Raw genomic sequence first — 17,189 nt, 5'->3', positions numbered from 1 at the left:
ATATGCATATTTTGAATTTGCTACTGTTCTGCCCTAAACACAATTTTAATGTTGTTAAACAGCAAAATAATGTGCACCATGTTAAACTAGGCATTTTTCTACCCCATTTACATATAAAGTTTATTAAATTTGGAGCTACTGTTATTTAGTTACGAAACAAAACATTTAGCATGTGATTTATGCAAAATAAATGTAAACAACAACTTAAACATTTTAAACATGGATGAGAGCAGCATATTATGAAACTAGATGAAATTCTCAGCATTTTACATATATAAATTATTTACATATGATGCATGGTTAATTAGTTATTAGATGCATGAACACTAGGGGTTTTTCTATAAAACTGCACTCTCTGGATAAATGAACAAATTCGCAGACGCTGAAAAAAACACGCGGGCCAAAATAGAGCTACAGGCTGAAACAGGGGCACGGGCGCTGGGGGGTTTCTCACCATGGGCCATGGCCCAGTTCGGAGGTGAGGTGAGGCCGGCAGGGGGGGCAGATGCAGGCCGGGGCGAGGCCGGCCCAGGCGAAGTCAACACGCCTGGTTCCTTTGATGCAGGGAAGCAGGGGATCAAGATCGTGCTCGACAGAAGACAGCGACGGCGCAGGGACGCGGTCAATGCAGGCGGTCGAGGCAGAGGCGATGCAGGTGTGGGAACACCGGATCCAGGTAGCGGCGCGCCAGGCAAGAACTTGGCGATGACGGCTCCTTGCTGCAGCAGCTACAGGGAGAGAGAGATGTGAGCTGAGAGAGAGAGAAGGAGAGGAAAAAGGGAAGGGCGGAGGGGAGCAGAGGGGTGGCCTGGTAGTCAAGGTCGTCGGCAGTAGGTCGAGCTGGAGGAGCTCGGGGCCTCAGGTGCGGGAGCAGAGGAGGCCGAGGCGCCATGGCAGGGGAATGGCAGCAGCGGCGGCATCCGGACGGGCTCGACGACCTGCTGGTCGCCGGCGGGAGCGCATTCTGACGAGGCTCGGGAGGTTACAGGAGGCAGAGGAACTCGCGATGCAGAGGACTTGGCTCGGGGTCGAGAGGAGACAAGGACGAGCGTTCCTGCTCGGGACGACGAGAAGGTTCGAGGCCCGCGCGAGGTTGAGCTCCAGGAGGTTCTCGGGCATGGGAGCTTCTTCTCCGATGGGGATGGACGGGAGAGGTGGCTCGGGAGGAGGGGATCGAGGGGAGCTCTAGTTGGCTGGGCATGCAGATCGAGGAGGAGAGGAGTGGCGGCTGCTGGATGGGGATGGAATGGTGGATGGGACAGGGGAGATACCGAAGGGGAAGAGGGGTGGTTGACTGGCGGCGGCGGCGATTGGCAGGCGAGGATCCCTAGAAAATAGGGTTTGGTCTAGAAATGCACCGGCTATATATAGTAGGTGGGGATTTGGGTAGGGGTTAATCTGATCCTTCTATCAAAATCAGACGGTCGGGAAAAATAGGCTAGGGAGTCCAATAAACGAAGATGTTTTATAGATGTTTGGGGATGATCCGGACCCAACGGTCATGACGTTGCGGTTCGGGTTCGGGACAATTTTCGGACACGCACGCGAGGGGATCTGAGAGAGGTCGACAAAGACAAAGGGGTTTGACCAAGGTCAACAGAGACGAAGCGAGAAGAGGCAACTACAAACGACTACAAGTTCTACGAAAACATGCGGATGCAATGCAACAAACAAATAAAACACACGGCGAAACTCAAAAAACATGGAAGGCTTCTGGAGCATCGGTCTCGGGGCGTTACAACAGACCACACTAGGGAACTCGTCGGTGATGAATTCATCAATCGCAAACGGCTGTACACTAGCAAGCATTTGCCCACAACACACACGGCTTATTCCATCACAAACAGGTCGGATGGATCAACTGTCTGCCACGTATCACACATTGTCAAAAAGTAATGTGGTAGACCTGGTTTAACATGTGTTAAAAAATAAAAACAAGGACCTCGAGGTTAAATTAACTCATGGGATGGGTCATATCAGTCATTTAATTTAACAGATATGACCCATCCCATCAATTAATTTAACATCAACACAACTTCCCATCCAGCCACCTATCTGATGGCTGCTCCAGCCTGAGCACACTTAACATGAGAGTTCTCTTACATGAGCTACTGGTGGAACAGCTAGTCCTTGCTGATATAGGATGCCTCTTCGCATCCGTATGGCGTATCCGGATGACCACCCGTCCCCCAATGGCCAATAGATGTTGTGTAGACAGAGCATATCACCCACGTCTTATTAGCAGCAACCGTTTGTGTTATTATCGGTCTTCGCACACATTTTTGATTACATACCTATTTGCCGCGTATCACACACATCTTGTTATATTGAACCGTTTCTGTTCTCTTTTCTCAACGCAAAAGTTCATTCGAGTGAACCGCATGCCGTATATCGCACACACCTTGATTTGGCTGACCGTTTCTTTTGTGTTGCCTAATCACAAACAGTTCATCTGAGTGAAGCGTATGCTGCATATCGCACACACCTTCATCTGGCAGCCCGTTTCTTTTGTTCCTCCTCATCACAAACAGTTAATTTAACTGAACCGTATGCCCTGGATCACACACGCAACCAAAATCTGAACTGTGTTTAATGCATCCGTCATCGCAAATGTTTTGCACCTTTTTTGACGGTTTTTTACATCACCGTTGTGATTATTGCATCGCACACAGTTTTGTCGAAGGGTCTCTGATCGTAGTGTCGCGTTAGCAGCATCCTGCAATAGTGTTTGGAGAGAAAAATCAGGGAGAAAGAATTATCATGTTTCACGAGACGGAGCCGCCGCCACCTCCTGTTCTTCATTGGGAGGCCAGATCTGGAGTCCGTTTGGGGCTCCAGAGATGGGGATCTTCGATCTTCGTCATCGCCAATTCCATGATGCTCCCAACTGGGAGTGAGTAATTCCTTCATAGGCTCGCTGGTCGGTGAGGAGTTGGATGAGATTCATCATGTAATCGAGTTAGTTTTGTTAGGGCTTGATCCCTAGTATCCATTATTTTCTGAGATTGATGTTGCTATGCCTTTGTCATGCTTAATGCTCGTCACTTTGGGTCCGGGTGCCATGATTTCAGATCTGAACCGTTTATGTTATCACCATTATATCTATGTTCTAGATCCGATCTTGCAAGTTATAGTCGCCTACTACGTGTTATGATCCGGCAAACCCGGAGTGACAGAAGTCGGGACACTTCCCGGTGATGAACGTAGTTTGAGGAGTTCATGTATTCACCATGTGTTAATGCTTTGTTCTGGTTCTCTATTAAAAGGAGGCCTTAACATCCCTTAGTTTCTATTAAAATGATCCTCAGTTTGCTACTTCACCTATCTTTGTTACTGATAAGGATTATGAATTCTCTGTTGATCCTGAGTTAATTACTTTGGTTGAATATGATCCTTTCCATGGTTATGAAACTGAAACTGTTGTGGCGCATCTTACTAAGTTGAATGACATAGCCACCCTTTTTGCTCATGATGAGAAGATTCGCTATTATTTTATTCTCAAATTATTTCCGTTCTCATTAAAGGGTGATGCTAAGGCTTGGTATAATACTCTTGCTCCTGGTTGTGTGCGTAGTCCCCATGATATGATTTATTACTTCTCTGAAAAATATTTTCCTGCTCATAAGAAACAAGCTGCCTTACGGGAAATATTTAACTTTGCGCAAATTGAAGAAGAGAGTCTCCCACAAGCTTGGGGGAGGCTTCTCCAATTGCTTAGTGCTTTGCCTGATCATCCTCTAAAGAAAAATGAAATACCTGATATCTTCTATAATGGACTAACCGATGCTTCTAGGGATTTCCTAGATAGTTGTGATGGTTGTGTTTTCAGGGAACGAACTATTGGAGAAGCTGAGGAATTATTAAATAACATATTGAAAAATTATGATGATTGGACTCTTCCTAAACCACCACCTAAACCTACTCCAAAGAAGAGGGGTATATTATATCTTTGTCCTGAAGATATGCAAGAGGCAAAGAAATCTATGAAGGAAAACGGTATTAAAGCAGAGGATGTTAAAACTTAATCACATATCAAAGAAATACATGGGCTTGAAACACCACCACCACCTAAGGTGGCAGAGTTAATTTTTTTACTAAAGTTCGATGAAGGTTATATTCCTTATAATAAACACCCTAGTCAATGTCTTTATGAGTTTGATAATTACATTAGAAAGCAAGATCACTTCAATGCAAATATTATGAAACAATTGAAATACAATTCTGATGTGATTGCTTGCTTGAGTGACTTGTTATTTAGAATTTCAAATGATGTCAGAGGTGTGGGAAAACATGCATCTATGGTTCAAACTCAATTAGAACAAGTTGCTAAATCTCAAAGAGAATTGCTTGATGAAATGAACAATAATATCAATGACTTTGTTGTTAGAGTAGCAACTACAAGAGGTAAAATGACTCAGGAACCACTTTATCCTGAGGGTCACCCTAAGAGAATTGAACAAGACAATCAAAGACTTAACAATGACTCACCTAGTCCTTCTAAAAGGGAAAAGAAGAAGAAAAATGATAGGACTTTGCATGCCTCTAGTGAACCTGAAGTAGAAAAACCTCCTGATAATGACAATGAAGTCTCTATCTCTGATGCTGAAACTCAATCTGGTAATGAACAGTCACCTTCTGATAATGAAAAATATAATGATGAGGTTCATGAAGACACTCAAACAAATGATAAAGAACCAGACAATGATGTTGAAATAGAACCAGCTGTTGATCTTGATAACCCACAACCCAAGAATAAAAGATATGATAAAAGAGACTTTGTTGCTAGAAAACATGGTAAGGAAAGAGAACCATGGGTTCAAAAACCTATGCCCTTTCCACCTAAATCAACTAAGAAGAAAGATGATGAAGAATTTGAACGCTTTGTTGAAATGTTGAGGCCAGTCTTTTTGCGTACTCGCTTGATTGATATCTTAAAAATGCCTCCTTATGCAAAATACATGAAAGACATCATCACCAACAAGAGAAAAATACCGGAAGATGAAATCTCCACCATGCTTGCTAATTATACTTTTAAGGGTGGAGTACCAAAAAAACTTGGAGATCCGGGAATCCCAACTATACCTTGCTCCATCAAAAGAAATTATGTGAAAACTGCTTTATGTGGTTTAGGAGCTGGTGTTAGTGTTATGCCTTTATCTTTATATAAAAGACTTGATTTGAATAAACTCACACGTACTGAAATATCTTTGCAAATGGCTGACAAATCAACTGCCATACCTATCGGTATTTGTGAGGATGTGCCCGTTGTTGTTGCTAATGTTTCTATCTTAACTGACTTTGTTATACTTGAGATGCCCGAGGACGACAACATGTCGATTATCCTTGGTAGACCCTTCTTGAATATTGCAGGGGCTGTTATTGATTGCAATAAAAGCAAGGTCACTTTTCTTATCAATGGTAATGAGCATAAGGTGCACTTTCCGAAGAAACAATTCCAAGTGAATGGTATTAATGTTATTGGAAAATCTCCGACAATCACTATTGGAAGTTTTCAACTACCTCTACCTAGTGCCAAAAATAAATATGAAATGCTTATTGTTGGGGACATTCATATCCCCATTGAGGTAACTTAGTGTTTTATGGAAGTTCTTCGGTTTCATACTAATCGGAAGTGGTTGTCAATAAGACTTGATCAACCTTATTAATGAATCATTTTTTAGAGGTATGAAGTTGATGAATTTAGTGAGCACTACCTTCTGCCCCTATCTTTTGTTTTCTGTTTTTCTTAGTCAAATAAAATAAAATGCCATGTCTTGCCTGCTTTATGAGTTTCTAGTGCAATAAAAAATGACCAAAAAATAAAAGTTCTCAGAATGCTCTGAAAATTTAATACGATTTTTTCTGAATATTTAAGAATTTTTGGTGCGAATAACTTCTGAGGGACGTGCTCCAGGTGGGCACAACCCATCTGGGCGCGCCCTGGTGGGTTGTGTTCCCCACGTGGCCCCCTCACTTATCGCTTCATCCCATATCACCACCTACCTCCAACAAAAAAATCACCATTTCTCTCTCTCTCTCTCTCTCGTTTTCTTGCTCTCAAACCCGCGAATTTCGATCTCTTTGCTCGAAGCTCCGTTTCCGAAACTGTTTCGGGGAATTGTTGCTTGGTACGTATGTGACTCCTCCGCTGGTCCAATTAGTTTTTGCTTTAGTAGTTTATATTTTGAATAATTAGTTACTCTTGGTGCTGCTGTAGATGAGCTTGCATGTTGAATTCTTAGAGTTCTAAGTAGTTTGAATGCTTGTTATGGCCTCTATGCATCCCTATGAGTAGTCAATATCAATCTTGTGAAGTTTTGTTGACAAATTTTAGTGAACTAAACTTTTTTAGAAAATTGTACGCAAATATTGTGAACCTTTTCGGAAGGAGTTCTTCGAGGAGGAGGTCCTTGGAGGCATCTTCTAGTAGCAGCTCCGTTCATCGGTCTTATGTTGAACCAAGTGAAAATTCCATACGAGATGCCGCCACCAAATCATGTTTATGGCCATGCAACGATTATATGGTGCATGTGGGCATTAAAGAAGAATTTGAGCAATATGTTCACAATGCCAAGCTCGGTCCCTACATTGCAGATAAGTGCAACCAACACCTCAACCTCACTGAATCATTTACCAAAGAATTTAAATTCCATCCTCGTGAATCTAGAGTATCTTTTAAACTATATGACAATTCATTTACTATACCTTTGGAGACATTTTCTAATCAATGCGAAATTCCATTTTGGCCTTTGCTATGGTGATACTAGAGGAGTGACTCAAGGTAGAATAAAGAGCATTCATTTTCCCTCAATCCAATACTTTGCACTATTTAATGGAAAATGCATTGTATGAAAACAAGATTGTAGTACACTTTGTGCCTTATCCGCACCGCTCTCACCGGTGACAAAAGTTATAACCTTGGAGCGATAGTGGCACGTAGATTGCAACACAACACTGGTAGTGGATACTTTTATGGTGGAATTTACGCCACACACTTAGCAAGAGAGCTGGGTGTTTCACCTTGGCCTTATGACCCCATCTTACCCACGCAGTACCTTGACATCGATGCTATGAAACGTCATAAGATCCTTAGTGGTGAACTCCATAATTTTAGTTATAACTTGTTGTTTAAAAAAATTTCTGTTGTGGACACCTTTTTGCCTGCACCTGCTCTCTTTGATGTTCATAGCAAGGGAAGATATTATGTTCTTGAGAGCGAGGCCCGAGCACATAACGCCTTAGTGAGCGATCACTCCAACCATTACGCATGCCACTGACGGATTACCAAGTTAGGCCAAAAGCCTAAGCTTGGGGGAGTATGTATTTCCACGGACATTACATTCATGTTCACACATTTCATTCCAGTTGTCGGTGTCCACACTTTTTCATTGTATTATCCATGTTAGATTTATTATCTCGCCTTCTTCTTGTGCGTTTGAAAAACTTTGAGAAAATACAAAAAATCATTTCCTGCTTCTTTTTGATTTTTCTCTCTAGTGTAGTTAGTTGTAGTATTTAAAAAGAAAACCCAAAAAGATTTCCTTGTTCTTCTTTGGCTTGTTGGGAGCTCTCTGATGTCTACTATGCAACTTTATTCTTGTGGACTCATGTTGGGCCTCCAAGCGCAGAGTTTTGTAGGATAGTAGCAATTTTCCCTCAAGTGGATGACCTAAGGTTTATCAATCTGTGAGAGGCGTAGGATCAAGATGGTCTCTCTCAAACAACCCTACAACCAAATACAAGAAATCTCTTGTGTCCCCAACACACCCAATACAATGGAAAATTGTATAGGTGCACTAGTTCGGCGAAGAGATGGTGATAAAAGTGTAATATTGATGGTAGAAATATATTTTTATAATCTGAATAAATAAAAACAGCAAGGTAGCAATCGATAAAAGTGAGCACAAACGGTATTGCAATGCTTGAAAACAAGGCCTAGGGTCCGTACTTTCGCTAGTGCAATCTCTCAGCAATGCTAATCTAATTGGATCATATAACCATCCCTCGACGTGCGATGAAGAATCACTCCAAAGTTCTTATCTAGTGGAGAACATAAGACGAAATTGTTTGTAGGGTACGAAACCACCTCAAAGCTATTCTTTCCGATCAATCTATCCTAGAGTTCGTACTAAAATAACACCAAGCTATTCTTTCCGATCGATCTAACCAAGAGTCTGTACTAAAATAACACCAAAGCAAATTCGGATTCATAATATTCAATCCAACACAAAAAACCTCATAGAGTGCCCCAAGATTTCTACCGGAGGAACAAAGACAAGAACGTGCATCAACCCCTATGCATAGATTACCCCAATGTCACCTCGGAATCAATGAGTTGAGTGCCAAAACATATATCAAGTGAATCAATATGATACCCCATTGTCACCACGGGTATTCATAGCAAGACATACATCAAGTGTTCTCAAATCCATAAAAGTATTCAATCCGATAAGAACGAACTCCCAAAGGGAAAACTCAATTCATCACAACAAGATAGAGAGGGGAAAACACCATATGATCCAACTATATTAACATAGCCCGCGATACATCAAGATTGTGACATCTCAAGAACACAAGAGAGATAGAGATTAAACACATAGCTACTAGTAAAAACCCTCAGCCCCGAGGGTGGACTACTCCCTCCTCATCACAGTGGCCGCCGGGATGATGAAGATGGCCACCGGTGATGATTTCCCCCTCCGGTGGAGTGCTGGAACGGGGTCTAGATCGGTTTTCGTGGATACAGAGGCTTGCGGCGGCGGAACTTCCGATCTATGGTTACCCCCAGGGTTTTTGGAATATTTTACAATTTATAGGGCGAAGAGGTGGTGCGGGAGGCCACCGAACTCAGCCCCGAGGGTGCACTACTCCCTCCTCATCACGGTGGTCGTCGGGATGATGAAGATGGCCACCGGTGATGATTTCCCCCTCCGGCGGAGTGCCAGAACAGGGTCTAGAATGGTTTTCATGGATACAGAGGCTTGCGGCGGCGGAACTTCCGATCTAGGGTTACCCCGAGGGTTTTTGGAATATTTGACAATTCATAGGGCGAAGAGGCGGTGCGGGAGGCCACCGAGGTGGGCACAACCCACCAGGGCGTGCCTGGGCCCCCAGGCGCGCCCAGGTGGGTTGTCCCCCCGTCAGGGCACCCCTCTAGTACTTCTCAGACCCATCCTGGGTGTTCTGGTCCATAAAAATTCTCCAAAAAGTTTCGTTGCGTTTGAACTCCGTTTGATATTGATTTCCTGCGAAGTAAAAAAACAAGCAAAAAACAGCAACTGGCACTGGGCAGCATGTTAATAGCTTACTCCCAAAAAGTGATATAAAGTTGCTATAAAATGATTGTAAAACATCCAATAATGATTATATAATAGCATGGAACAATAAAAAAATTATAGATACGTTGGAGACGTATCACTCTCCCGTGTAAATAGTTTTTCTCGTTTTTGTTTTTCCTTTTTATTTATTCATTCGAGAAAAACCAAAAAATCCAAAAATATTTCAGTTTGTTTCTCTGAATTTCTTTTCTTTTTATTGAGTCATACCGAGGAGAAGACCACGATGAAAATGTTGAGTGGCTCTCCTAAGCATTATTGTTGATCTAACAGAGAGCCCATATTACCTTGTCTTCTTCTTTTGAATAAAATATTTGCAGATTCCAGCTTAGTCCACGACACTCTTGCACTATTATTATTTTCATATCATTCGGTCATGCAAGTGAAAGGCAATAATGATGATATTTGATGAACTGGTTGTGGCAAAGAGAAATGGGTATGAATTCAACTTGTTCTGTTTTTGTAAATATGTTTAACCTAGTATCCATGATTCAGCCTATTATGATCAAAAATGTTTGCAATGACAATTAGAGATTATAGTTTCTCATGCCATGCTTAAATAGCTAGGAGTGGATAATGATTTATCTTGGATTTCAACATTGCGTTAAAATGATTGTGATGTAGTATGATGATATGGTATCCTCCTCTGAATGTTCGAGTGGCTTGACTTGGCACATGTTCATGCATCTAGTTGAATCAAAACCAACATAGCCTCTATGATATTTATGTTCATGGTGTTCATATCCTACTCATGCTAGTATCCAATGTTACTTATGCATAATGCATGTTCATGACCGTTTTTGCTCTCTAGCTGGCCGCTTCTCAACCTATTTGCTAGCCTTCGCCTGTACTAAGTGGGAATTATGCTTGTGCATCAAAACCATGAAACCCAAGTTGTTCCAGATGAGTCCACCATACCTACGTATATGCGGTATTACCTTGCCATCCTAAGTAAATTTGCATGTGCCATCTCTAAAAACTTCAAACAAATATACTTTTTTGTGTGTCTGGATTGTTCATAGAGCGACAGGAGGTAGTCAGTATCTTCCATGCTAAGTGGGTTATTCTCATGATGAGTGTTTATTCACTCGTCCTTGCATGAGAGGGGCGGTAATAGGGATTCCCAGTCCCGAACTCAAATTGCAAATTATTAAACAAAACTCCCCCGGGACTATTGTTGGTATGGACAGCACCCGTTGTTTCGGACAAGCCGTGGAGTGTGATTGTTGGTGGAGGGGGAGTAAGCCTTTACTTTTATCGCTTGGGAACCGCCACTAATGTGTTTAGCATGGAAGATACCGATAACTAATGGTCGCGAAGTAAACAAGAAGGGTGCATTTCTCAAAATTTCATTTACCTCTGTTTTAAAAAACTTGAGCTCTGGCACCTCTGCAAATCACTGCTTCCCTCTATGAAGGGACTATCTATTTACTTTTATGTTGTGTCATCACCTTCTCAAATAAGCGCCAGAACCTGAGAGCACTATTGTCATCCTCATGCATTGTGTATAGCTAATGTTGGGTGCATCATGACTGGATATTTTCTACCATGAATTACAATGTTTAATCACTGCTTGAACTTTGGGGGTGCTCTGCATTTATGTTTTGCGGTCTCAGAAAGGGCTAGCGAGATACCACTATTTTCATATTATATCATGGTTGTTTTGACGAAGTGTTGTTGTTTGAGATATCTTATTACTGCTCGCTACTTGATTATGCCATTGATATGAGTTAATATAATTTTTAAGAGTTATTGTTGACATGGTTAGTTATAATCTTGGCTGAAAACCTGGGTGCTATTTAAGCTTATTTATGTAAACAAGAGCAAAAGAGTTCATAAAAGTTTTTCTTTTTCACTTTCAGTTTATCAACTGAATTGCTTGAGGACAAGCAAAGGTTTAAGCTTGGGGGAGTTGATACGTCTCCAACGTATCTACTTTTCCTAATGCTTTTCATCTTGTTTTGGACTCTAATTTGCATGATTTGAGTGAAACTAACCCGAACTGACGTTGTTCTCAGCAGAACTACCATGGTGTTGTTTTTGTGCAGAAATAAAAGTTCTCGGATTGGAACGGAACTTTGCAAGGATTTTTTATTCAATAAATAAGAATTTCTGTAGCCAAGAACCACCGGAGGGGGGCACCTGGGTGGGCACAACCCACCAGCCCCCTCCAGGCACACCCAAGTGGGTTGTCCCCACCTGGTGGCCCCGCAGACCTCAACCCTTATACTATAAAATCACATACTTGGAGAAAAAAATTAGGGAGAAAGAATTATCGCGTTTCACGAGACGGAGCCGCCGCCACCTCCTGTTCTTCATCGGGAGGCCAAATCTGGAGTCCGTTTGGGGCTTCGGAGAGGGGGGTCTTCGATCTTCGTCATCACCAACCCTTCTCCATCGCCAATTCCATGATCCTGCCCACCGGGAGTGAGTAATTCCTTCGTAGGCTCGCTGGTCAGTGAGGAGTTGGATGAGATCCATCATGTAATCTAGTTAGTTTTGTTAGGGCTTGATCCCTAGTATCCATTATGTTCTGAGATTGATGTTGATATGACTTTGCCATGCTTAATGCTTGTCACTTTGGGCCCGGGTGCCATGATTTCAGATCTGAACCGTTTATGTTATCACCATTATATCTATGTTCTAGATCCAATCTTGCAAGTTATAGTCACCTACTATATGTTATGATCCGGCAAACCCGGAGTGACAGAAGTCAGGACACTTCCCGGTGATGAACGTAGTTTGAGGAGTTCATGTATTCACCGTGTGTTAATGCTTTGTTCATGTTCTCTATTAAAAGGAGGCCTTAATATCCCTTAGTTTCGAATAGGACCCCACTGCCACGGGTGGGTAGGACAAAAGATGTCATGCAAGTTCTTTCCATAAGCACGTATGACTATTTACAGAATACATGCCTACATTATATTTATGAACTGGAGCTAGTGCCGTATCGCCCTAGGTTATGACTATTATATGATGAATATCATCCAACAAATTCACCGATCCAATGCCTACGGATTTCTCTCATATTGTTCTTGCTAAGTTACCACTGTTACTGTTACTATTCCTGTTGCTACTACTATCAAAACTATCATACTACTTTGCTACTGATCACTTTGCTACAGATAATTAATCTCCAGGTGTGGTTGAATTGACAACTCAGCTGCTAATACTTGCAAATATTCTTTGGCTCCCCTTGTGTCGAATCAATAAATTTGGGTTGAATACTCTACCCTCGAAAACTGTTGCGATCCCATACACTTGTGGGTTATCACAGCCCGTCCTCCGTCTCTGGCGTGCTCGGCGGGGCTTCGTCTGTGGCTGAGCTTGATGCCCTCAGGGTACCTGTCACACCGGCCCTCTTCAATATATGTATAATCTCCCATTTTCGTTGCCTTTCGGATGTCTAACATCGCAGACATGTCTTTGCAGGCCAACGTAACCCCATGCACCATACTATACACCATCAGCGGCCAGAAGGTGGACGTGGGAAAGGCGACGTAGTGAAGCCAAAGGTAGAATTGTTCCACAGCCGGCCGATCCCCCCTGACATCTTCAAGGTTTCCATGGCCAGTGTCAAACCGGGCCACAAGAGTTTGGCTCCTCCGGTAGCACTAGGGGGAGATGACGACGAGACCACGCGGCGGCTTGGCGATTGCAAGAGTTGGGTCCTGTTGTGGCCGAAGAGTCTGCTTCATCTGGAAGCGGCCGGGAGCACACCCACGACCATGCAGCCTCAGCAAGGTATGAACACCAACACCCCACATACCCAATTAGCGTCGCCTGTCGTGTTGGGTGATAGCGGATACACTACAAAAAATACACTTCCGTGATGATACGTGTTTGTCATAGTAGGTTGCGCTTTTTGTCATGCATGTACATCCATGACGATTTTATGACAGAATCAAGATAGTCATACCTGTGCTGTCGTAGAAGTGTTCCATGACATTACCAAAATTATCATCACGGAAGTGTGCACTTGCATGACGATAAATCGCGCGTCACAGAAGTGCTTTCGTCAAGGTGACCGACACGTGGCATCCACCGTAACGGAACCCCGTTAAGCTATCGGGTCGGGTTGGATCTGATAACCCGTTAACAGCCCCGACCAATGGGGATTTTCCACGTGTAAAATCATCATTGGCTGGAGGAAACACGTGTCGGCTCATCGTTGGGACAGATGTCATCCACTCATTGGACAGAAGGCGCCTATGATACATCGACATGTGGCATGGCCCAACAGAGGCCCATTCCTGTGAAAAGGCCGGCCCATTTGACTTGGTCAAAAGGTGGCAGGCCGACCCATGGAAAGCCTGTTAACGGCATGTTCACCTATAGCCCATTTACAGCCCGCTAACCTAAGGCCCGTTACGCCCTATCCGAATTAGGCCCAGTAGCGTCATCTGGGCCATCCAATATGATTCCAGCCCATTTTCACTTCTGGCCCATGTATGGCCCATGACGTCTTTCCGCCCATATGAGGCCCTATGTAACTCTTGGCCTATTAACAGCCCGTGGTGAAACTGGCCCGTAATGAACAGTGTATCATTTTACACCCATTAACGGCCCGTGGTGAAACTGGCCCGTAATGAATAGTGTATCACTTTATACCCATTAACGGCCCGTTATTTCGTTGGGCCATTTCCAGCCCATGTTATCTTTCGGCCTTCTCAGAGCCCATTGATTCTTGGGCTCATTTCCAGCATTCGTTTACTTACGGCCCGTTACTGTCATTTTCTGCTTGTGGGCCAAATTCAGCCCATGGTTACAGTCGGCCCATTTGTGGTCCGTTAATACGTTGGGCCGTTTTCATAGCGTCATTAAATACGGCCTATTAACGATGGCCCATTATGGTCGGCCCATGAACGGACGATTCCAACTCTAGCCCGTTTACGGCCATAATGCAGTCTGTTTGGCCCATGTTTGGCCAATCGATCATACGGCCCGTATAAGGCCCATTGATGATACGGCCCGCAGAAGGCCCATTGTTTCTACGGCCCGTAGAAGGCCCATTGTTTCTACGGCCCGTAGAAGGCCCACTGTTTCTACGGCCAGTAGGAGGCCCAGTGTCACTACAGTAAATATTAGCCCATGGTTATTGTGGCCTAGTTTTAAAAAATAGGTTATTGCAGCCACTAGCTAACCGCGGAAAAAGAATTGCAATGACTACAAGCAAACAAATAAACAAGACAACAAGGAAATAAATAAGCAAGCAACTAACGCTAGGCTATCACGGCTATTACACATATTACATCCACTGGTCATCAAAGTTCGCCACCAGTGCAAATATAGGGAACAAAGCAGCATATCATATACATTGGTTGTCAAAGTTGGTGACCAGCGCAAATAAACGCCGCAGCAAAATAAATCCAGAACTGAAACCACGTCAGAAGATCTCAAGAAACAATATCATGGGTACCCATAATGCTGGCAAGATGCTTAGCAAGCTTATTAACTTTCTCTTGTTTGGCGCTTAAATCCTCCAGCGCTTGCTGTTGCACCAGAAAATATGCATCTGAATTCTGCAGGGACTTCCTTAGTCCTTCAGCTTCCTGTCGCAGCACATCTGATTGATGTCTTTCAACTTGAAGTTGAGACTCAAGAAGACGAACTGATTCAGGCAGCGAGTTCGAAGAGCTTGTGCCACCAGTAGTGGCCAGTAACTTGAACACTACATCAAGATAGGACTTTTGGATTCCCTCACTATCGTCAAGATAGTTTTTATCAGCTTTCTTGGAGACCAACAGGGATGTCTCACTATCTTGAACCTTATCTGCATTACTTCCTTTACCATTGGATAACGCGGTACTGTTCTCCAATATTTTGTCCGCATTCTAAAAGAGAAACAAGCAGACACATCACATGTTTACCATGTTGTATATGAAACTCATTTTGGTTAATGAGTTCAGTAGTAAAGTGTACAGGATACCAGCATGAAACAAACAGATATCTATGTACCATGGTCACTTTATGGTCTATATCATTCTAGTTTTTGTTGCCAAATCAAGATAGAGACACAGTTCAAATAATATTTGTTCAAGACAAAGCAGAATAGACAGAATATAAGTGTGGGTAACTATAGAGCAATAACAACACTTGTAATGTGCATGACATGAGAACATAACTGTTTATTCAATTGAAACTGAAATCAACATAGAGCAGGTTACAATAGCAAACCAGTTAAAGAAACAGGTTTAAAACATACCTGTTGCGCCATTGGAGTTTCAATTCCATCCTTAAAATTTGAAAATAGTTGGTATGAGTAAATACAGTAATGCAAGAGCAAAGGAGTATGAACCATAGCTACAGAACCTGACCTGAGAACAAATCTTCTTCTCCTTTAAGCGTTGAGTTGGGATTCGGAGTGGTGGTCCCCGTGCTTTGGGCACTGCAGTTCCCTTACTAACTGCTCGTGTTTGGGTGCTCTGTGGTGGAGACGGTGCTGTGTCAACTAGAACTGGGTTACTATCTGCCGGGGTTGTGGTTAGAAGGGGTGTAGCTGGTTCTCTGTCCAACTAGGTAGGGGTACAATCTGCGAGAGTCTGGGTTATGTGTGGTGGATCTGGTCCTTGGGCAAGTACAACCGTGGTTCTATCTGCATCAACTGGTAGCACTATCTTTTCTAAAGACCGTGTTGTTACTCCCTTAGATACTGCCATCACACTCTCCAAATCAAATGGCTGATAAACAAGAAAATTAATTGAAAGTATAGACATTGTATGATAGACAGGTGCAATGGATAGTGGGGAATAAAAGAGGGCATGAAATAATTCAGATTTATGTTGTCTAACCAAACAGGATAGCATGACACAATTTCACATATATGATGGCTAACTAAACAGGATAGCATGACACAATTTCACATTATGATGGCTAACTAAAAAATATGGAAAGACATAGTTCAAAATACGAGACTATGTAAACAGATGACATGACATAACTATATAATGTGTTTATTAAATAGGTTGGCAAGCCATAATTCACATACATTCACGGATAGAATGCCATAATTCAAAATATGATGACTGTAAACACTAAACAGGATGAGATGATATAACTATATGATGTCTTTATTAAATGGATTGCCATGCCATAATTCAGATAGATGATGTGTATGTACTATGTAAACATGATGGCATGATATAATTCAAATATATGATTTATATAGTAAGCAAGTAAGCAGATGGCAATCCATATATGATGTAAAAACTAAGCAATGCAAGACAACATGCATGACATGGGTAATATAACCCTGCCAAGTTTGAGCATAGACCTCAGGGGGGAAATAGGACTGGTCATCAGTCTCTGAATCCTCCTCTGAGGAGCTCTCTGTAACCAGCAAGATGTCTGCTTCAGCAGGTAGCATTGTCTGCTCTGAATACCTTGTTTTCACTCCAGATACTTCCATCACCGCTTCAAATGGCTGATGCACAGGAAGATTAGTTGAATATACAAACGTTGTCGACAAATGGAACACGTAATACAAAAAATGATAGCATGATATAATTCACATACATGATGATTGGCTAAACAGCATGGAATTGCATAATTCAGATATATAATGCCTTTGCAACAAGATAGCATTGTATAATTCACATATATAATGTCTTGCAACAAGATGGCAATGCATAATTCACATATATGGTAATTAGACACTGAACAGGTGGCATTCACACAAAGCATGTCTAAACTAATCAAATGACATAGCAATGCGAGACACCATACGCACGATATGAGCAACATAACCCTGCCAAGTTAGAGCATACACCTCGGGGGGGGATAGGACTGGTCATCTGTCTCTGAATCCTCCTCTGAGGAGCTATCCGTAACTAGCGAGATATGCGCTTAGTCAGA

This window comes from Aegilops tauschii, chromosome 5 (genome assembly GCF_002575655.3).
Source record: "Aegilops tauschii subsp. strangulata cultivar AL8/78 chromosome 5, Aet v6.0, whole genome shotgun sequence".
NCBI classification, from domain to species: Eukaryota; Viridiplantae; Streptophyta; class Magnoliopsida; order Poales; family Poaceae; genus Aegilops; species Aegilops tauschii.
Note: the sequence above shows the minus strand (reverse complement) of the source record.